Raw genomic sequence first — 22,669 nt, forward strand, 5'->3', positions numbered from 1 at the left:
AACAGTGCAGCACTGCTCAAAAGCACCACCCAAAGGTAGAAGAGATGTAAAGACATTTAGAGAATTGTCTTTTTGTTGTTGTTAATTTCAGCATAACCCAAACGTAAAAAATGACAGTGCTGCAAAACTTGACAGAGGCTTTTGATAGAAGTGACTGATTTCCACAGCTGCACCTGTAGTAAATTGATGATAATGCTGTCTAAACCATCCATTATGATTTGGAACTTTACTCAAATGAACACTAGATTTATAAATTTGCTAGGCACATGTGGTAGATAATGTGACAAACTACTATTTTCAATTGAAAATTCCTTTGACCTAATTTTATAAAAATCACTAAAACTGGGGAAGAGAATTTACTTCTAAAGCCTTCTAAAATAGTTGAAGTTGTATTTTTGGAACAGTATACATGTAAGTGAAATACATTCATTGGATAAATTCAGTTACCAATTGCATTCATAATTTTTCCTTATTAGAATTATAAAGCTAAAGGATAAGACTTTTTCATATTACCAATGACACGTTTCTTCTTAGACAAAAAACATTTATCTTTCTGCTCATCATCCTCACAGTATTTCTAAGGCTGAAATAAGGAACTATTTAGCATTTAAAAAAAAATAAGCATAAACTTTGAGTATAAACCATGGGATGCTAATCATGAACTGCTAACTGGTAATATATTTTGGTGAATAAACAAAATATAATCAAAAAATAATAATAATATAATCAAAATAATAACAGCCTATTAGCCAAATACTTTAAATGAAAAGAATTTGATACGTTCTTGTTCAAAATAGTGCATTACACTAACACAAAGCAAATTAATATATTACTCCTTTAACTTTTGCAAAAAGACTCTAGATATTAGAAAGCATAGCATTGCCATATATCTTCTGGATTTAAGTAGGTTAATTTGGTGGGGGATGTTTTTTGCCTTTTTTACTGATATTAACTGCTCACACAGAAAAGTTGAGAAATTGTGAAGAAAGGGATGCACTGAAACACCAGCTCACTGGAACACAGACTAAGTACTAGAAATATTAGGAAAAGATAGCAGTTGGCACAGAATACAGATCTCTCAGCTGCAGTCAGTAACAAAAATACTTTCAATACAAACATTTTCCTTACTAGAGTTGCCTTTGTCTGCATAAGTGATTAGAACCAAAATCATGCGGAATGGTTACTTACTAATGCAAAAAGGAGGCAGTATAGTTTGCTCTGCATGTTTCTCCTGTAAGTGTAAAAAATAACCTAATCTACAAAAAAAAATCCCTCATCAAAGAAGCAAGACTTGTACTAATTCTGTTCTTGTAAGTGTGCCTACACTGTGATTTTTACCACCAACTGGATAATTTCTTCTTGTCTCTTATCCCTCTTTGTTGTGGAAACCAGGGAAATAACTATTTATTAGGATAGACATAACACTGAATACCAAAACTGAGTTTTCACAAATGTGTCGTAACATAAAATCACATTTCAGCCTGGAAAAGGTACTGAGTTATATTGAATCCACAAACAATTCTCCAGCACATTCCTTTTTCTTTTAAGCTGTAGTACATTTCTTTAAAGCAAACTTTCAGGGGGTTTTAAAAGAATTCTTGCAGTACTGTGAAGTACAACCCTGGTACTTTAGATTTTACAAACCCTACAAAATAGGAATAGACTTCTATTCATTCAAGGAACTTACTGTTTTTCAATGGAAAGCACCTTGTAAGGCAGGGCATCTCATGCAGGCTGAAAGGAACGCTAAAGGCTGCAGCACACCATCTCTGTCAACGCTGTGCACAGGCTCACAGGCAGGTAGGCAGTGGGGCTTATTGCGTGGACACTAGAGGCCCCTTAGCCTTTCCACTCGGTGGATGCCAATGCCAGATTCAAAAAAGACCTTTAGTTGTGTGGTGGGGGAAGAAACTGAGAACACCTCCAAGCTCTTTTTGTCAAGAAAATTACAGGTGACATGAGAGACCTTCATCTCCTGCAGGAAGACTTTCTCTCCCATGCCTGCAAATGCTGGGGAAGGAGGTGAGTAACTGGTCCTTACCTTCCAGAGAACTCTTGAATGCAGTATGTTGCCGTCCAGGCCTTTTTTCCTCTCTTCTTGATAGGTCAGGACAATAGATTAAAATTTCCTTATGTTCCACAATAAGATGACACAATTTTAGGGCATACAAACTTTGTAGAACATGTGAATGTTATATACAGAAAAGGGTGCAGAGAGACATACATATCTCCCCACATCTTCACAAGAATGAAAAGGCTCAGTTAAGGATATTTGGAGTCTGTGCTCTGCTACTTTATAAGGAATTAGAAATGGTTTTAATTCACTTTGAACTAACTGTATATAGAGATATATGATCTAACTTTCTCCCATATATGATCTAACTTTCTCCCAGCACAGTATCCCATCTGTCTTAGGTGTTGAATATTGATGACAAAAAATGTGATCAGGCTGGATACTGCTACCCGGCTATCTCTTGTTTTACAATGACACGTTAAGAATACAGTGTCCTATCTAAAGACTGAAAGTTTCTGTTATTTCAGGAGCAGAAAATGTTTTGTTCCTGGCATTGTCTTTCTTAGGAATATAACTGCTTTGTGTATTGTCTTCAGTAATTCTCACCAAGCATCTCATAACTTTTCATATGTACCTGTAATTAGAATGGATGTATAATGTGGACATACATAGGCACAAGGTCGGGATGGAACAAATCTGCCCTCCTCTCTATTTTATCTTAGATTATGTTGGAGTAGCGTGAATTATGCTCACAAGTCAACTGACAGCCCTCATTACATAAGACATGTTATTTTCCTGATTTGTTACAAACCTTGTGCAGTATGATCACTTTCTTGTAAGGTACTGTTAAGGAAATTCCCAGGAAAATGATCCCGTATAGTATGTACCAGTTTCAGACTTAAGAGAAACCAAATGCAAACTCAGTAAACGAAGCTACCTGATATTTTCAGCATTCTCGCCCTTCCACACATAATATGCATTTATATAAAGAAACCACTCATACACAGATTTCAGCCAAACCTCAAGCACACTTGGAATTGTGGTAAGAGTCGCTTATACAGAAGTCAAATTCCCTGTTAGAATTGCCAAGTAGTCAAATTTCTCATTGAATTTCAAGGAGACATTCACTTCAGTTCACTTCACTCATTTGCAATGTATCATTTGGAAAAATCTTTTTTGCCATTATTAACAGATTTGTTCAATATCAAACTACTTAATAATCTGAGTTCCAATACACAGTATTGGAACACAATAAATGTGTTAAAAATGAGCTTCAATTTTTCTGTTTCTGATTCCTTTCATGTTTCTGAAACCAGTTCCTCTTACTTGTCCTTTCCCTTTCTGGCTGACTCTTTGTAATTCGTAAGCTTTTCATTAGAAGTAGGCCCAAACAGGAACCATGCGTCCAACTTGATGATGCTGATTAAAACCTACTTTGATTCCAGACTTCCATGAGGAATGCTTTCAGTACTCCTACAGGATTTGACTAACAACTTCTGACAAACTCAAAGATTCGGCAACTGGGAGTTCATTATCTACACCAACACATGAGCAGAAGCAGGAACTGAATATAATACCCTTGTCTTTATCTCTGAAAGAAACACTCAGGCATGTCTAGCAGAAATAATTGAGACAGGAGTTCATAATACTAGAACATACAAGCAGATGAGTTAAAAAGATTATCTGTGCTCCCTCATGACTTCCTTTGTGATGGACCTTAGCCAGTATGGAAAACATACAAACATAGCGGAATCCTGTTTCTCAGTACAGGAGAAGTGTCTGATATGGCATCTCAGTCTTTGCCTTTTCAAATACATCAGTGTTGTCACTTGACACTGGTACAGGCCTTATGGTGTTCAACTTGGGGATCAGTGATTATTGTTTAGATCTCCTTTGAGTCATTCTTTAGTTCTTAAGAAGTTTGAGAGATAAGGCAGGAACACCCATGTTAATTACAGGTACATATGAAAGGTTATGAGATGCATGGCAAGTATTACTTAATACACAAAGCAGTTATATTTTGAGAAAGAAAATGCCAGGAACAAAACATTTTCAACCCTTGAAATAATGAAAATTTTTACTCTTTACTGTCTTGCAAGGACACCATATTCTTATCATGTCATTGTAAAACAAGATAGCCGGGTAGTAATATCCAGCCTGATCACATTTTTGTCATCAATATTCAACACCTAAGACAGATGGGACACTGAGCTGGCAGATCATGAGTCCACCACAGGTGAAGAAAGTAGGAAGTGTGAAGACAGGCTTGTGTTATCACATACTTTCAACAAACCTGCAAGAATGCACATGGAAAGGAAGACCTCCAAACCTTTCTTTAATGACAAAACTCCACTAAGGGGAGGCATCTCACAAAGCGTACTAAACACTATTCTGTCTTCCAGAGTGATGTGACCCATGGAAAATACTACAGGCCAAGAGGCCACATATTTTCTCTAAGGGTCAAATAAGACATAAAAGTCTTAACACTGTCTACACCAATTGTTGGTGGGTTGTGTGTGCATGCGACTATTTTTTTTGTGTGTGTGGTTTTGTTTTGTTCTTTGTTTTGTTTGGGGTAGAGGAGAGTGTGCCTGTTTCCAAAAACAGGGGAAAATAAAGACTGATTTTGAATCAATTCCATCTGTTAGTATCCTCACAAATGACTCCTATATGGTTGTATTTTCTGCCTCTCATCTTCCTTCATTTTCTCTTTGCATTCTAGTAATCTGTTGGCTAGCTTCTACCAATGTTCATACACCATTCTCAAAGACAAAGATTTAAAGTTTTAATAACAACAACCTGACATTTCTTCATGTAATCAGAACTAATCTCCATGTGCATGTGGACATGTTAGAGCTTCCCTGATAAACTAAGCAAGCTAAGCTTATGCTTTAGTCATGATTTTCAAACAACCTTATTTATTTCAGTTTTTACCCCAGTTATTTTTAAATGTACCTAAGCAAAACTATACTACTCAAATGGTGTACTTAGCAACAGCATTAAGGTTAAGGTTAAATAAGGGTTATCCCTAATCCTACAGCTAAGGCTCACTTTCCATAATGGACTAGCAAGAATTAGATAGGCAAATGTCCATAATAAATTTGCCAGTTGCTGGGGAGTGGGGGCGGGGCGGTTGTTGTTTTTAATTTGCTTGGGGACAAAAAAGAGAAATGATGCTTTCCCAAGTTTCCAGCCAGACCTCCTCAACTCTACTCCAATGACTCTAGCAGCCCTATTAACCTTATAACAGAATCATTGATGCGGAATCTATCAAGAAAAGATACAATTAACTGCAAAAGATAACGAGACAGGAGATTTCTCTCACCTCCTATTCAAGTGCTTTATCACTATTTCAATTTTTTTTAAACACATTGGCAATAAACCATCTCACAGAACAAATTTTGCAAAATTATATGAATCCTTACTCATTTACACTGATCTTTAAAAAAAAAGAAAAAATAAAACAATTAAAACACATATTTGGCCACATGGTTTTTGCTCTTGAATTCTGTAAACATGACAAAAATTAAATACGAGGCCAAGAGTATCTTCACTAATAGTAATTAAGTATGAAATCCCTTTTATATAACTTAAAAATTGCAAAACCTAAAACCTTATGAAATAGATAAAAATTGAAGAGGCTACATAAATTAATATCACAACAGAGCAATCTTTTGATCTTAAACACTTTATATTACCACAATTTCACATGCTCACAGTATTTCCCCCTACTTATTGACGTGCCGAGGTGATCGGCTCCAGGGCAGACACATTCTGCAGCTGAGCGGGGGATTGAGACAGGCAGGACTTTTTTTCCACACCGAGGCCACTCGAAGCAGCCGAGGGAGCCACCAGGACCCGGCAGCCCTTGCGAGGAAAGCTGTCGAGGCGTAGGCGGAGCCAGCAGTGCCCCCTGCCCAGCCGTGCAAAGGCACCCACGCAACCAACCAGGAGGGGCAAACACGGTGAGGCGCGTCAGAAGGGTGGGGCGTGGCAGTTTGCACAGGCAGGGCAAGCAGGGAGGGCCCCTCGCCGGTCTTTTGCAGCGGTCTTTCCCTTTGGTACTTGTAACCTGCTTGCGAGGAACCTGGCCATGGTATCAACGAGGCAGAAAACCATGGCTTCCGCATCTCTTGCGGCCTCTCCAGCCACAGTCACCGATGTGGCTACTCAGATGGAGGGTCCGGGGAAACACACAGCCGTCCGGGTCTTGGGCTGCAGCGTGTGCCCGAGTCTTCTGTCAGTATCCGACAGCAGCAGCGAGTGGTATGCCTGTGGCGGGTGTGCCCAGATTGAAGAGCTGCTCAGCCAGGTAGCGGAGCTTCGGGAGGAGGTGAGCAGGCTCAGGAGCATCAGGGAGTCAGAGAGGGAAACTGGTGGAGGTGTACTCTACCCTCTCTGAGACAGACTCAGGAGCCTGCCACAGCAAAAGTATCTCCTGCTACGCAAAAGACAAAAGTTCCCTCATCCCGCCAGGCAGTAGGAGGAGACCTAGGCCAAGGGGGGGAATGGAGGCAGGTTCCTGTTTGGGGTGGTAGTCGAGCCCTGTCCCTGCCCACCTCACCTTCCCATCTACCCTTATATAACAGGTATGAGGGTCTGGAACGCGAGAGTCAGAACAACGAAGTAGACGAAAGCCTGTCCCAGTTGGAGAGGGTGCCTAAGGCAAGGCAGCCTACCCCCTGCATTGCTACATCAGCTCTCAAAAAAGAAAGAAGGGTTATTGTCATGGGGGACTCCCTTTTGAAAGGGACAGAGGGCCCAATATGCCGACCGGACCCAGCCCACAAGGAAGTCTGTTGCCTCCCTGGGGCTCGGGTGAGAGACTTCAATACGAAAGTCAAGCGCCTGGTACGGCCCACCGACTACTACTCATTACTGGTCTTTCAGGCTGGTAATGATGAGGTAGCAACGAGAAGGCCAAGAGCGATCAAAAGGGACTTTAGGGCTTTGGGGCGACTACTTAAAGGATCAGGGGCACAGGTTGTGATTGCCTCTGTCCTTGCAATAGGGGGGGATCAATGCTGACAAGCAGACTCATCACATTAACACGTGGCTTTGGGACTGGTGCAACCGGCAGAACTTCGGGTTTTTCAATCACAGGAAGGTCTACGCGACACCGGGCCTGCTGGCACCAGATGGGATGCGCCTCTCTCAGAGAGGGGTAAGGATTTTTGCTCAGGAGTTGGCAGGGCTGATAGATAGGGCTTTAAACTAGAGTCGAAGGGGGAAGGGGATAAAACCAGGCACGCCGGTGATGAGCTAAGAGATGGTGTACTAGAATCAGAGGGACTGTGTGCTAGTGAGGCCCTTCGGTCGGATACACAAGGTGCTGCGTGTAGGGAGGTGCATTTGAAGTGCTTCTACACAAACACACGCAGTATGAGGAATAAAATAGATGAGCTAGAAGTCTTGGCCCAGTCCCACAGCTATGACATCATTGGCATAAGCAAAACCTGGTGGGATGAGGCCTGTGGCTGGTGTGTTGCAATAGATGGTTACAGGCTCTTCAGAAGGGACAGGCAGGGTAGGCGAGGTGGTGGGGCGGCGATATATGTGAAGCATGGGCTGGACTGTGTGGAACTTCAAGTCGGCGATGGCAAAGTTGAGAGCCTCTGGGTAAGGATTAAGGGACGAACAAATAAAGGGGATGTCGTTGTGGGAGTCTATTACAGACCACCTGGCCAGGACGACAACGCCAATGAATTATTCTTTGCAGAACTAAGAGATGCCTCAAGATCAACTCCCCTTGTCCCTGTGGGGGATTTCAACTTGCCAGACATCAACTGGGATCACCACACGGCTGACACGAGCAAGTCCAGGAGGTTCATAAAGCACCTAGATGAGAACTTCTTGGTGCAGGTGCTAAGGGAGCCAACTAGGAAAGGTGCCCTCCTAGATCTGTTGCTGGAGAACAGAGAGGGTCTTGTGGGAGGCGTGGCAATTGGTGGCCATCTCAGTCATAGTGGCCATGAAGTGGTTGAGTTTAGAATTTATGGTGACAGAAGGAAAACAGCCACCAAAACTTCAGCCCTGGATGTGGGGAAAGCAGACTTCAGGCTGCCCAGGGAATTAGTCAGCAAGGTCCCCTGGGAAACTGCTTTTGAAAGCATTGGCATCCATCAGTGCTGGTCCGTCTTTAAGGACTGCCTCCTAAAACCTCAAGATCAGGCGATTCCAAAATATTGGAAGTCATGCAAGCGGGGCAGAAGGCTGGCCTGGCTGACCGGGGATCTTCTACTGGAGCTAAGGCAAAAAAAAGAAAGTGTACAGCTGCTGGAAGGGGGGTCAGGCGACGATGAAGGAATATAGGGATGCTGTTTGTGTTTGTAGGGAGAAAATTCATGTGGCCAAAGCCCAACTAGAGTTGAAGCTGGCCATGTCTGTGGGAGACAATAAAAAAGGTTTTTTAGGTATGTGAACAGAAAAAGGAGAACCAAAGAAAACATAGGTCCGCTACTTGACGGGGAAGGTCTCCTCACAGACAATGACATAGGCAAAGCAGAGACATTTAATGCCTTCTTCGCCTCTGTCTTCAACACTGATGATGGGCTTCGGGACCCAGGGTGCCCTGAGCTGGAGGACCATGACGGTGGGAATGACAAACTCCCAACTGACCCTGAACGTGTGCGGGATTTGCTGCTCCACCTGGATCCATACAAGTCCATGGATCCGGATGGGATTCATCCCAGGGTGCTTAAAGAGCTGGCAGACATCATCGCGGGACCTCTCTCAATTATTTTTCAATGATCTTGGGAATCTGGTGAGGTCCCATTGGACTGAAGCTGGCAAATGTTGTGCCAATTTTCAAGAAGGGTAAGAAAGAAGACCCTAGCAATTACAGGCCTGTCAGTCTCACGTCAGTGCCTGGTAAAATTATGGAGAGGATGATCCTTGAAGTTATTGAAGCGCATCTGGGGGACAATGCAGTCATTGGTCCCAGCCAACATGGGTTCATGAGGGGTAGGTGCTGCCTAACAAATTTGATTTCTTTTTGTGATAAGATCACCCATCTAGTCGATCAAGGGAAACCAGCTGATGTGATCTTTTTGGACTTCAGCAAAGCTTTTGACATGGTTTCCCGTAGGATCCTACTGGACAAAATGTCCAGCATACAGCTAAACAAAAACATCATACGATGGGTGAGCAATTGGCTGACGGGCAGGGCTCAAAGGGTTGTGGTAAATGGAGCCACATCTGGCTGGCGGATGGTCACTAGTGGGGTCCCTCAAGGCTCCATTTTAGGGCCAGTCCTCTTCAATGTTTTTATGAATGATTTGGATGTAGGACTAGAAGGTGTTTTGAGCAAATTTGCCGACGACACTAAACTTGGAGGAGTTGTGGACTCGGATGAGGGTGGAAAGGCCTTGCAGAGAGATCTGGACAGATTGGAGAGCTGGGCGATCACCAGCCACATGAAGTTTAACAAAAGCAAGTGCCGGGTCCTGCACCTGGGATGGGGCAACCCTGGCTATACGTACAGACTGGGCGATGAGACGCTGGAGAGCAGCCCTGCAGAGAGGGATCTGGGGGTTGTGGTTGACAGCAAGTTGAATATGAGCCAGTAGTGTGCCCTGGCAGCCAGGAGGGCCAACCGTATCCTGGGGTGCATCAAGCATGGCATTGCTAGTCGGTCGAGGGAAGTGATTGTCCCTCTGTACTCTGCGCTGGTGCGGCCTCACCTCGAGTACTGTGTGCAGTTCTGGGCACCACAGTATAAAAAGGACGTGAAACTGTTGGAGAGTGTCCAGAGGAGGGCGATGAAGATGGTGAAGGGCCTAGAGGGTAAGACATCTGAGGAGCAGCTGAGGTCACTAGACCTGTTCAGCCTGGAGGAGACTGAGGGGGGACCTCATCGCAGTCTACAACTTCCACGCGAGGGGGAGTGGAGAGGCAGGTGACCTATTCTCTGTAATCGCCAGTGACAGGACCCGCGGTAATGGTGTTAAACTGAGGCAGGGGAAGTTTAGGCTGGACATCAGGAAGAGGTTCTTCACCAAGAGGGTGGTTGTACACTGGAACAGGCTCCCCAGGGAAGGAGTCACTGCACCAAGCCTGTCTGAATTTAAGCAGCCAATGGACTGTGCACTTAGTCACATGGTCTAAACTTTTGGGTAGACCTGTGCGGTGCCAGGAGTTGGACTCGATGATCCTTATGGGTCCCTTCCAACTCGGAATATTCTGTGATTCTATGATTTTAAATCACTTTAAGGGGATTCTTATGAGGGCTTGATAGGGGCCACAAAGGGGATTACTGCTACCACATATACGTTAGGAGGTAGCAACGCATAGTCTCCAGTCATCTAGTCAGTCACCCACACTTAGTGCCTTTGCTAAAATTACTACTGATAGGTATCCTGAAATAGATAACATATCACATATCTACAACTCTTGTTTTACTGTGAAAAAACATCACATGCAATGTGGCATCAGAAAAAAAAAAGCAAACAAAAAAAAAGCACTTTAAGATCTGTCATTACTATAGTGTATACCAAAGGAATCAAGATTCCTAATTTTATTTAAACCTGTAACTTGCATAATCCATTGGATCTCCTTGAACTAAAAGCTCTAGATCTGCCCTTTTCTCCTCTGTACTTTCAACATAATAGGTATTATTGCCCATAACTTTTTATTTAAAAGAATTGTGCAGCCAGGAAAATGAATGAATTTAATTATCAATGCAGCGTGAAAAAAATCATTAGAGCAAGAGCCTGGAACACTACGTATTAAAAATAAACAAAGGCTATTAAAAACAGTTTTTAAAAGTGTCATTCTTTCTTCAATTCTTAAAATGTACATAATACAACACAGAAACAGGAAGAACCATATGTAAATATTTGTAGTTATTGGCAAAAAAATGACCCTAAGAAAATGCTAAATGGCTGACTGGATCATTTAATTTTAAATCTATACTTTATGTGGCAATATGGAGAGGTCATTTGATTGCTACGCATAAAAAATTTAGAATTCTAATATGATCTAAAAGTTTCACCTTCATAAGACAAAATTTTCATTATAAAATTCTCTTTAATGGTATTCATACATATCTGCCACCTCAGTTTAGTAATACTATATTTCTATAGGCTGTCGAATACACATTATAGAAACATCTATTTTAAAATAGTATATAACTTTTTTCCATTAACTTTAAAAATTGTCTAGTTTTCTTCAGGAAAACGTGTGGCCTCAAACACAAAGTACAAGTGTTGCACTAAATAATTTTATCAGCTAGAAATCATCATTTTGCAGCCGCATTTTCTAGGTATGCTCAGCCATATGCTTCAGGCTTCATTCTCTGCGAGTAGACATTTGACCTGAGTCATATTCAGCCTATGAGAAAAGATTTTTATATTTTCATCCTATGATTTCACATAAATTAATGAATAATGTGGGCCATTTTTTTTTTCTCCCCAGTGGCAAACAAAGCCTCCTAAATACTCAAGAGAATAATTTAGACCAAGAGTTGTGGCTACTGAAAAGTTATCAAAAAGAAGAAAGTACATTAAATATGCAGTGTTGTTGTGAAAACACAGGCCAAAATCCTAACTTCAGATATATGGGAGTAGTTTTTAACTGAAGTTTACAAATGTATTTCCAGACTGAATTTGGCCTTGCTGATTAAATTTTAATTTACTGAAGTCCTGATTCAGAACTGCTTTTCAAAATACAGTTATTTACTTAATTATTTGGTTAAAAAAAAATAAAAAAGTAAACCACTTCTATGACATTGAATTCATTCAAAAAAAAATGCTATTAGATAGCACAGCTACACACTCACTAGAAGAGCTGGTATTACTTGTGCCAGGAAGGAATTGTCCTAAGTGTAGCTGAATGAAGTAATACTGATGAATAGGAAATAAACAGCCAAAGAAGATAATATGTAAGGGTAGTAAGTATAAGAATGTATCAAAGGTCAAGCATAAGTCATCTTGAAACAAGCATCATTACAAAATTGGGATATTTCTACTGATGCCTTAATAAAAATACTGATACAGTGTAAAAAGAGCAATTAAAGTATCATAGAGTTTATGAAATAACTTACTGTATTAGGTTCATTAGTGGTTATTTAATATGGGGCTCCTTTTGTTTGGTGATGCCCTTCGTAATGAAGTCATACAACATTCTGTAATCTTTCCCAGCATTAGGCATTATTCTTCAAGCCATTTCAGGCTATTTAGCTTTACTACCGGGAATACTCCCTACTGATTTCAAAGGGATTACTTGTAGAAGTGACTACAAGCAGAAGTATTTGCAGTAGAGGAGTCTCAGATATCTTTTCCCACACTTTTTCCCTGGAGAAATCAGAAGGGAATCCACAGTTTGAGACGTTATGCTAGAGGGCTAAAAAGGTACAAAGAACTAAAATTTTAAGTGAACCATGCCATAATGCCAAGAAATCTTCCAAAGTGCAGTGCTAGAAATTAACCGCAGGTCTTTCTGGGGGAATAACAAGACAGTAAACAGGTTAGAAAGATAGATGTTAATAGAAAACAAATGTGAAACAGATTCACCCAGATTGTTTAGCAGTGAAACTACTGAAGGGCTTAAATTGACAGTACTAATGATATTCATGCCAATCGAAACTTAGACATCTAATTTATCAGACTGCACAGTTTTCCTCCACAGTCAAAGGAGGAAGTCTGGCTCCTCCAGAGCACAATTATGAGCCAAGTCAGTGTCTAGAACTTGGTAGGTCACTCCAGAGAGATGTCTTCAGAGCCTTCCCCCCACCCCTCAGACTCTCAGAGGAGCCCAGAAATGGCGATGTTCCAGCTGACAGGAAAAAGGAGCCAGGAGTATCCTGCACAGCAACCTCTGCCCTGTCTACTCCCCACTCTTTTGTAGATGCCAAACTCACCTATGGCACACCTCTTCAGAACCTGGAGCCCTCATTATGAGGCTTCATGCCCAGTTCCTGCATAGATCAATCTGTTGAGGTTACCAGGAGTAACCTTCTTCCCTTTGCCACTTAGAAGACCATGCCTTCTACAGCAATAGAAAAATAAAACCAGGGAATATAATGGAGATCTGGCCAAAGCACATTCTCTGCCTGCTAACTGAAGCCATTACCTACAGACCTGAGGTATTTTCACATTGAATCATTTGGTGAGATCAGGCACAAAATATTTTATTCCCATTCAGTTTCAGATTTTGAAGCTTTCAGGATTTATTCTAAATGCTAGAAAAAAAATCAGATAGCTAAAGTCAGGGAGGGGGAGAAACGGGAGTCAGATTATATAGGTTCTTTTTGCATTCTCTTATGGGCTCACTGGGCAGATCTCAGCATGGGGCAACTTTCCAGGAGATGCATTCTGCCCACACTCCCCCCGGTGAACAATACATAGCAACAACATAGCAACAATGCTACAAAACCGTCTTGCAAAATATTTGAGATCCTTGGATGAAGGGCATTTATCAAAGGGTTTTTCTGATATTAACTGTGAGAAAAATAGTAGAATAAAGATAGTCCTTTTTCTTGCTCACTTGCAGCAGTGATTTAAAAAAAGATGCACATTTTGCCACAGTTTCAATCAGTAATGGAGCAGTGACAATAGACTAACATCAAAGAAAATATTTTGGAGGAATATAATTTATTTTTCATGATTTTATACATAATGCTATAGAATCATAGCTCAATCTTCATATTTGCAAGTGAATAACCTCTATCTGAAAGTACAATTCATATGTGAGCTGAAAAGAAAATGTCTTTCTTTAGCATTCCCACTACTAGACAAGCAGATGGCTAAATCTAAATGACCATGTGAAAGAAAGAAAAAAAAAGACCAACACAGTTCAATATCCTCACCATGATTCCTACATCCCAATAAATACCAAACCATCAGGAGCAACAGGAGAGGGATCAGACAGCATCAAAATATCATTTTAGGAAAAAATCGTAAATAGCTAAAACCAATCTGAAAACAAGCAGCTAACATACTTAATAAAAAGAAAGTAAGTAAAAGCCATAACAGCTTACTCTTACGCCTATGGTTATCTTGTAAGTAGCAAAATAAACCACCATAAACTGCAGTGTATCACACCCATATGCCACAGAGAGAAATATGTCAAAAGGAATAATTAACATTTCCACATAAAACAGACTGTACATTTCTGGTTTAAAAAATTTATTATTATTTTCTTTTTTTTTCTTTTTCTCTTTCTTTTTTTTTTTCCAATGGGCAAAACCTACTCTTTTAGAAATACTATGGTGATGTCAAATAGACAAAGAAATGCCAGATACTAATCACATTAGTGCTTGCTCAACACTGGAGAAAACACACCAGGCCAGCAGGTTTCAGAAATTCAACAGCAAACTTGCAAGCTCTGAGCAGACCTCTCTGCTGGCCGCATCTGAATCCGCGGTCCTGCGACAGGTGGCTCCCTCAGAGGGTGGCATCAAGGAGTGGATCCATTGATTTGTTAAGATTTGTTGCTCTGAGGCACAGCCATTATGTGTGTGTGTCTTCAGCGATATAAACAGACTCGCAAAGCCATTGGCTCTGTCCTGACCTAAACCTTAACTCCACTGACAGAACAAACAAATTTTCAAAAGGCAAGGCAGCAGGTCATTCATACCTATGGATAACACCTCCTGCAGGAAGCAAGGTACACTCCTGCAGCAGAGCTCTTCCAGGTACTGCAGATGATTTAGATACACTCACTCATTCTTCCTGTGCTCAATCTAGCTTGTCAAAGCAGTGTGAACACAAAGCCAGAGAAAGTATCCTCCACCTCCAATAAATAGCAGAAACCTAAGAGATCTGTAAGAATATTTCTCCCTGCACAGTAACTACATCCACAATTACCTCTGAGAATTCAAAGTACTTAAAGTTCTGAGTGCAGACAAGTACCTGTAAAGTACAGGTATTGGTAAAGGCCAAGATCCCCTCATCTTCCCCAACCTTTCCTCCTGTAAGCTAAAGCCATGGAGCTCAACAACCAAACTCTCTCTGGAGCTAGTGGTGAGAACCAGAAATCTGGGATGTGCGTGTATCTGCAACAGGTATCTGCTACACAGTTGGAACATAGATCTAATTCTAAAAAACAAATTAAGCACATAAATCAGCCCTCTGATGGAATTTCTTATCAATAAACTTCACCTGACAAAGCACGTAGTTTAGAAAGGAAAATGGAAGATTAAAAGATTAATGCTAAACTATATACCAGATTATTCCATATAGATATTCTGGGCCTGGACACATCACCTTGTCACTGTACAACACTGTGTAAGGAAATTTCAGCAACCAAGTCTTGTATTACAAAGATTTTTCTTCCCATATTACTTCAAGTGAAACACTGCCAAAGAGGGCTGAATTGCAGGCTCCTTGAAAGGTTCCAAAGAGTTCCTTAAGACTGCTGAATATGTCTTATTAAAGGTTGAGTAATCACCTGGGTAATCAAAAGCAAGATATTAGAAAGCATCTTAGCCATCACCTGTGCAAATTCTCAAATTTCTTGGGCAGAACATTGGATACATGAGCTTTGGAAACAGTAGGCCAAGAGCCAAGTCCCAAAACAATGCAAAAACTCTATGCAGTCCTGATAGAGCCTGTTCTACTTTGGCCAGAGTTCACATCTACAGCTTGTATGCATCACTAGATCACTAGAATAAGGTTATCTGTTCTCTGGCATGGATACAAAGCCACTCTATTGCTTGAAATGAATGGACTTTGGCATATATCCTCAATGAACACTTTTTACTTACTTACATAAAAGTCACAAACCCATAAAAATAATAGTTTTAAGAAAAAATATTTTGAATTTTTATCTTAATTTATTTGCCCATCTTCTACTATGATGTTATATCTTTATTAACTCTGCTGTGGTATAATGGTCTATCTGAACCACCAATTTATATACTTCAGTCTGATCCAAGAACTGGTCTGTATAGTGAGATGCCATGAACTGGTCATTATACTGAGCATTTTTGCTTTGAGTTGCCTGTGGATGGAAGGGTGAGCTGACTGACAGTATTTGATTTTTCAATTTTCAAAATTGAAGGACACTAGGAGTGTGAATTATATTGTATTATAAAGAAGCAACAATAATTTTAAAAGCAGGTCACTAGTGTTCAAGTGTTCACTAGTCTTAATTTCAGTCATTTAAACAAAGTTATCCTTTAAGCAATATTTATTTACCTACTAAAAATAGAATTACCTGCATGTATTTCCATACCTAAGCATACTCTATTCTTACAAAAAAAAAAAAGAAAAAAGAAAAAACAAACTCTCTGTTGACAAAGCTAAGAAATAGAATTCCATCTTGAAGCCCAAATGCAAAAATATATACTCTTTAGCCCACTGAGTGTTCCAATCATAGCCGAATATTTTACTTTCTAGAAGGACACATTTGGCCATTACTGTCTTGGGATCATATCTAGCCGTTTAGAACAAGGACAGTTTCTAAGACATGGTGAAAACACCGCAGACAGTATTACTAAACAAGTGCTTTAAAAAGCTCTTAGTATAAAACATCCTACAAATCCCACACATTCTCATACAAACATCTGAAAATAGCCCTGGCTCAAGGCTCTTTAAATCTTTTCTAACCCAACGTTTTATAACCCTGTAAATTTTGCCTTTTATTTTAGACATCAAATAAATACATTGTATTTCTACTGTTATTTGCGTAAAAAAAAAAAAAAAAAAAGAGGTCAAAGAGCAAAAAGTAGTTTATTAATGCACCAAATGTAAAATTTGAACATTGCCCAAAAGCAACTATAATTTTCATTTTACCAATGTGCACGTGGCATGCAGTGCAAATTAGGGTGGATTAACTTTTTTTTTTTTTTTAATTCAGACATCACAAAGCTTTGGAGTTCAGGGCACCCTTATTCGTAGCCTTTGTGGCAGCCTTAACCTGAAATGAAGAGATGTTAAGGGCCTCTGAAGCTGACCTAAGTCAACTAACTTGATATGTCTGAGAAGAATTAAAGGTGAACCACATTTGCTAGAAAAAAAAATAATAATAAAAATATCATGTTTCTAATTTTGTGCCAGCAGTTCATACAGTATGTATAATATTTAAACATGTTCTAATTCTTATGTGTCAAAACAATCATGTTCATTAATATTTCCATTGCGCCTGTACTACTTTCGGTATACAATTTTATAAGAATCATTCCCTAGATACTTCTCATCGAGGAAACCAAAAGAAATGAGAATCAAAAATTATAACTATATCCAAATTACATATTGACACCATCAGTGCTTAACTAAACTTGTTTAGAGACTTGAAGCAGACCAAAAAATAAATCCAGGAACCTTGTAAAATGCTGCTGATCTTGGAAATCTTTTTCCACCAGGGAGAGAATCCATTTGACTAAGACAACTTTTTTCTTTCTCTCCCTCTCGAAAACATAATCCCCACCCCACCACAGTCATGGAAAAATGCAGTTTCTAATATTTCAATAAAGAGAAATTTTCTAAGCTTTTTGTTCTCTTTAAAGAAATTTCTCTGTACTCCCCAGTTATGTTAAAACATGATATTCAGATAGAAAAGACAAAACAGTAAATCTGAGAAAGGAAAAAAATGCAGAGCACTTTGATGAGTGTTAGCTATTTTCTAAGGAATTTATCAGGCTTGCTTAAAACTTTTATAAACTAGCTGACAATACTTCTCTTCAGACTGGCTGCAGTTATCTGAGAGCTCTTAAATATCATTCATCTTTATAACCTCATTGGCAGTAAGCATTAAAATTACAGAACGATGGTAAATTGGAGTAAAATCTATATCATTTCAGATAGGCTTTCGAACTGTCATTAGAACAAACCCATCGATACAGGATGCAAGTGAAAATAGTTACCGTAGGCAAGGACCAAAGGCACTTTTAATTGTTGTGCTGTATTTCTTGCATGCCCTGGGGAAAAGAAGTTAAGACAATATGCAAAGTCCCTCGGCACTCCTAATGCAATCTCAGGAGCACTGGTATGAATTGTAGAAACAGTTGCTTTTCAATGAGAAAGTGTATTCATTTACATACTGGATAAGAGCATGGGAACAACACTATGCAATTGACTGCAAGTAGGAGAGAAAGAGATCTGAGAATTTTGTCGGGGAGCTTCTTCAATGTTTGTGGACCTCTGCTGGAAACATCTCTGCAGCCTAGAAAGAAACACACTCTGGAAAGCATACAAAACTTAGATAAGCTCCACAAAAATGCTGGATGATTTGGGGCTTTTTTTTTTTTTTTTTTCCCCTCCCTGCTGTTTTTCCTCCCCCCGGGCTTCTAGTTGTTGGTTTTCAAGATCTGTGGAATAAAGCACCAACTACTCCCTGTCTTCAGCCCTTGACGTTCAAATAGCTGAGCCAAAAACCTCAAAAGTAAAGAACGGACAAAACTGCTGATAAATGTTTTACTGCTGCAAACTGTAACATACAAACTTCTCAGTCCTGGCCTGACTCAGATTCCTAATAAAACTGACACAGGGGTGGCACAGGTTTATCTGATTCTCTGCCTCTCTACTGCATTCTTTGGTGGGAAGCCCTAGCAGCCGGTGTGTGAAGTACAGACTTCTGAGGCAGCTTAAGATGGAGGGTTACCAGGATGTTTTCTCTTTCTAGGAAGTTTTATACTTGCTCCTTCTCCCTAGGGGTTTTCAGTTGTTCTTTCTTTAATCTACAATGAAAATCATCTAGATGGAGGGCATATTTTTTTTTCCTATGGATTTAAAAAAAAAAAACACAACACAACAGAGGCACGACCTTCACCTGGGGGGGGGGGGGGGGGGGGGTTGTTACACATATTCCAGGCAGCTCTGATCATATTTCACTACCCTGGAAGTGATTGTGATGTCCAGAACACTGAATTATGTCATTAATTAAGGAATCGGGCAGGAGGTAGCTGATTATAAGGGAGAGAAAATCTGTACTTACACAAAAGCATTTTCATAATCAGTGATGATAGAAAGGGAAATAAAGAAAAATTACCTTGTGCTTAATACAAGTGTTCTGGTATATTGTTTTTAGATATTGCTCTCTGTATAGAAGATGCTATTTAGCTTCAGTGGCCAGCTAAAAGCAAATCACAGGTTTTAATAACCTTGTTTTGGATGAAAAAAAGACACAGAAGGGTTTTGTTTTGGGTAGCAAACTTTCATAATTTTAATTTCTCTCAAAGAACATATGAGAAAAAGGCAGGATAAGTGCCATAATCCATTTAAATTCTTTTTTTTTTTTTTAATGTTGACTTTACCTGAAATGTAGTGTGCAGCATGCAGGAGCAAGAATACCATTTACTAGAGTATCAGAGATTAGTTCATTAATGGGTTCAAGCAACTGGCCATGCATCAGCATAACATTAGAGGCTAACTGATTTCCCTCTATAAGCCACTTATACAACTGAGCATTTGCAAATCATCTCAAGATGCATGTCAGAGAGAGAGAGATGACAGTGTTAAAGAAATACATTTTTCATTTATTCTATTAGTAATACACACTACTGAATATGTTATAGTGCAGACAGTAAAAGAGACGTATTTTTAAAGCAGTTTGGCAAGCCAGAACACACATTACCTAGAATGTGTTTTTTCCTGTGAGACACTATTCAAGCAACATTTCACTGAACAACAACATTGGATTTGGTGAAATTATGGTTTTGCCAAATTCCCTGCAGACTTGTATGTGGATTTTCAAAGAGGTATCTGATTTTGTTCTTAGCCATATTTAAAAAAAAAAAAAAAACTTTATTGATGTTAAGCAAAACAGCCAAAGGTAGGCATATGCTTAAATTCCTGACTAGATCAGAGCCTTAAAATGAGGAAATTACAGAGGTTATGCAAACCAGTCACTGATGTGCCTTCTTAACCCAAAGGCCAGAAGGGTCACTGTGTAATATGCACAGATGCCAGGTAGAATTTGTAAATTGTCACTAGGTATACCTCACAAGTGCACAAAACATTCATGATTTGAAATACAGAGAAGTGGTTAGGTTACAGATGTAGTTTCCTGTCTCTCCCTGTATTTTTGCTTCAGTTAAAGGCAAGATTACACATAAGATTGCTGCAGCAATCTTTCATTCCTGTATGAATGAAAATATCACTTGTCAGCCATCCTCCAGAAAACTGAATTGCAAAATGACCCTAAAAACAATACTGACTGGCGCTTTATCACTTGCTCACAGAAACAGAAGTCTGTGAGTGTAGCCTTCAAGAGGTGAAGGTAGGCAACATCAAAAACCATCAGGAACAAGTGTCTGAAAATTTTATATACTTGGTTGTTCCAGTAGCAAGAACCAAGCCAACAAAATTAGTACATTAACTAAGATAACGACCTGAGACGACACCAACGCCATATCCCATAACGAGAGCATAGAACAGTTCTGAATGTTAAATTTTAAACAAATCAATTCCAGCTGTTCTTACACCAAAAATAAAATGGTTAACTAGCGTATTTGTAAGTCATAACCAATGGATAGTTCTTGCAGTTTTCAAGGACTACACACAAACGTACACATTGCTACAGGACACCTAAATAATCTGTGAAAAAGGATTCATGGGAAGTCTAAATTTACATTTCCAAGGAAACTTTTACTAGGAAAAGGTTAGAAACTTACATTTTCAAAATGAAAGTCCAAATTCTCTTTTACAGGCACTTCAAATTCGAAGTCTCATTCTGAGAAAAAGAGCACATCACATTGCCAGATTATTAATATTGAACAATTTCTCAGCTGGGTTTCAACATGTTTTTTTGGGGGGGTCTTTTGCTTTAGTCCCCCTCAGAAACATCCATTCCACTATTTTTGTCTTTTCACTTGGAAGACATGGAGTTCTGGAGAGGTAGACTGCAGGAAAAGTCTTTGATATCTTTGTGCTATCACCTGCAGTGTGCATCAGCAGGGAGCGAGAGCACACAGCAGTGTGAAAGCCAGCTTGTAACTCTGAAAACCCACTGCCAAAACTCCACAGCAAGAGAGAGAGAGACAGTGACTTGGCTCGAAGTGTGGCTCCAGCACTATTGCAGCAGAGGTCCCAATGCTTAGCAGACCTGAGGTGGGGAATATCCCAGCTGACAGGCTCCCCATGCAAGCTAGCCTTGTTCACTCTCCCTATATATTCTGTCTTTTTTCTTTTGTTTTTATGTTTACACTTCTAAAGGTTACTCTCTAGCTATAATGCTCTATAAATGAGACAAAACTGCATTGAATCATTAAGCATCTTCATAGCTTTGTTTTCATTTAAGCTTATTTTCTCTTTTCATTCCAAGACCATTTTGCCTCAGGAAATTTTCTTTTTCCATCTACATTCTCAAGCAACAAAGCCTATTTTTGTAAGGCTGAAAAGTAATATTCATCCATTTTTAAATACTGATTTACTGACTACAGAGTTGGGCTGGTTTTATTCCTTCTTTCCCCCCACTACCGCAAATATAACCTGAGCAGCTGCAGATGAATTAAAAAATAATTAAATTGTTTTTAGAAAGAAAGAATTGAGTAGGATAGTAAAGAGAACTTTATATTTCTCCCTTCAGTGTCACTAGTTATCGATATACAGCTGCTCCCTCATGTACAAAAAAATGAAGAGTTAAACTTAAAAAGTAACTGATGGGAGTTAAAAGTATACCCTGAAGAAATCTAATACTGAAAACATTTAAATCATTTTTTTATAGATATCCATAATAAAGCATCTGATCATGTTTACTAATTTAGGAATACGTGTGCACGTTAACAAAAAAGAACTGTGATTGCTAGATTGCTAAATTCTGCATAACACAATATGCAGGCATTCTTTCACCAGACAAGTACATGATATTTCTTCACATTACAGCAAACTATTCATGGACTTCAGTGGGGATGATGATACACCTCGTGGTATTTATTCTTAATGAGATTACACTAATCAAGCTTAAATTAACACTTAAATAATACACATGTTTGTGCAGAATATTCCGCATGCATATACATACAGAATTAGTGTGGATGTACACATATGCAGGCTGGTGAAAGTATTACTAATCCCAGGAATAATGTGCATGTAGTAGAAAGCTCTTACCATTAAGAAAATTGGTATCGAGAATTCTGCAAACATGCCAGGAGATAAAAGTCAACATATTAGAGCGGTCTGTTTCAGGGACAAATAAAGTATGCTATTATCTCATATACTATGGAATGCACAGAACTACAAACAGAAGTGTTTCAATTCAATACAATATGAAATAATTCAAAATAAAATGAAAAGTGTCTGAAAACAAACCAACAAAATTACACAGCAGAGTTGTTAATTATGATTATTTATGATCATTCAGAACTGGCATCGTTATGATAGTTTTCCTTCCAAATTTCTCTAAGATGAATTACTCCACAGCAACTCAAGGATCTATAGGAATGACTTAGCAGCAGTTCATGACTCTAAAAGGTGCCTTACCTAAGTCTGATGTTAATATTATTATAGCCAAGAGAGCAAGGTTTAATTTATTCAAAATTTAAAGTAGGCAATTGATGACGGACATCTCTAGGAGCATCATCAGGCTAGTAAACAAAATATTTGCAACCACTGAACAGTTCTCAGCTGTGAGCAATCAGCCATCTACTATTCTTAAAAAAACAACCATCACCAAACAAACTCATGAGTGTAATCCATTCAGTCCATTGCTACCTGCTACACTGAATATTTCATCAGAAATGACAAGACTTTTTCCTTCTACCTCACTCCCAACCCT

At 39.4% G+C, this 22,669-nt stretch overlaps 1 protein-coding gene across 1 annotated transcript in view; it reads right to left on the bottom strand.

Moving 5' to 3' along the window:
* The window catches only part of LOC308176504 (uncharacterized protein), a 424,460-nt gene that overhangs the window by 338,850 nt on the left and 62,941 nt on the right, over nucleotides 1-22,669 (bottom strand). Inside the window, exons 3-4 of the mRNA XM_080552300.1 lie at nucleotides 20,568-20,626; nucleotides 17,820-18,118 (exon numbers count right to left, since the gene is read on the bottom strand). The gene's annotated coding sequence lies outside the window, so the exon portion shown is untranslated. The remainder of the gene's footprint in view (nucleotides 1-17,819; nucleotides 18,119-20,567; nucleotides 20,627-22,669) is intronic.

The sequence above is a fragment of the Anser brachyrhynchus genome (genome assembly GCF_964034855.1).
Source record: "Anser brachyrhynchus genome assembly, chromosome: 12".
Lineage (NCBI taxonomy): Eukaryota > Metazoa > Chordata > Aves > Anseriformes > Anatidae > Anser > Anser brachyrhynchus.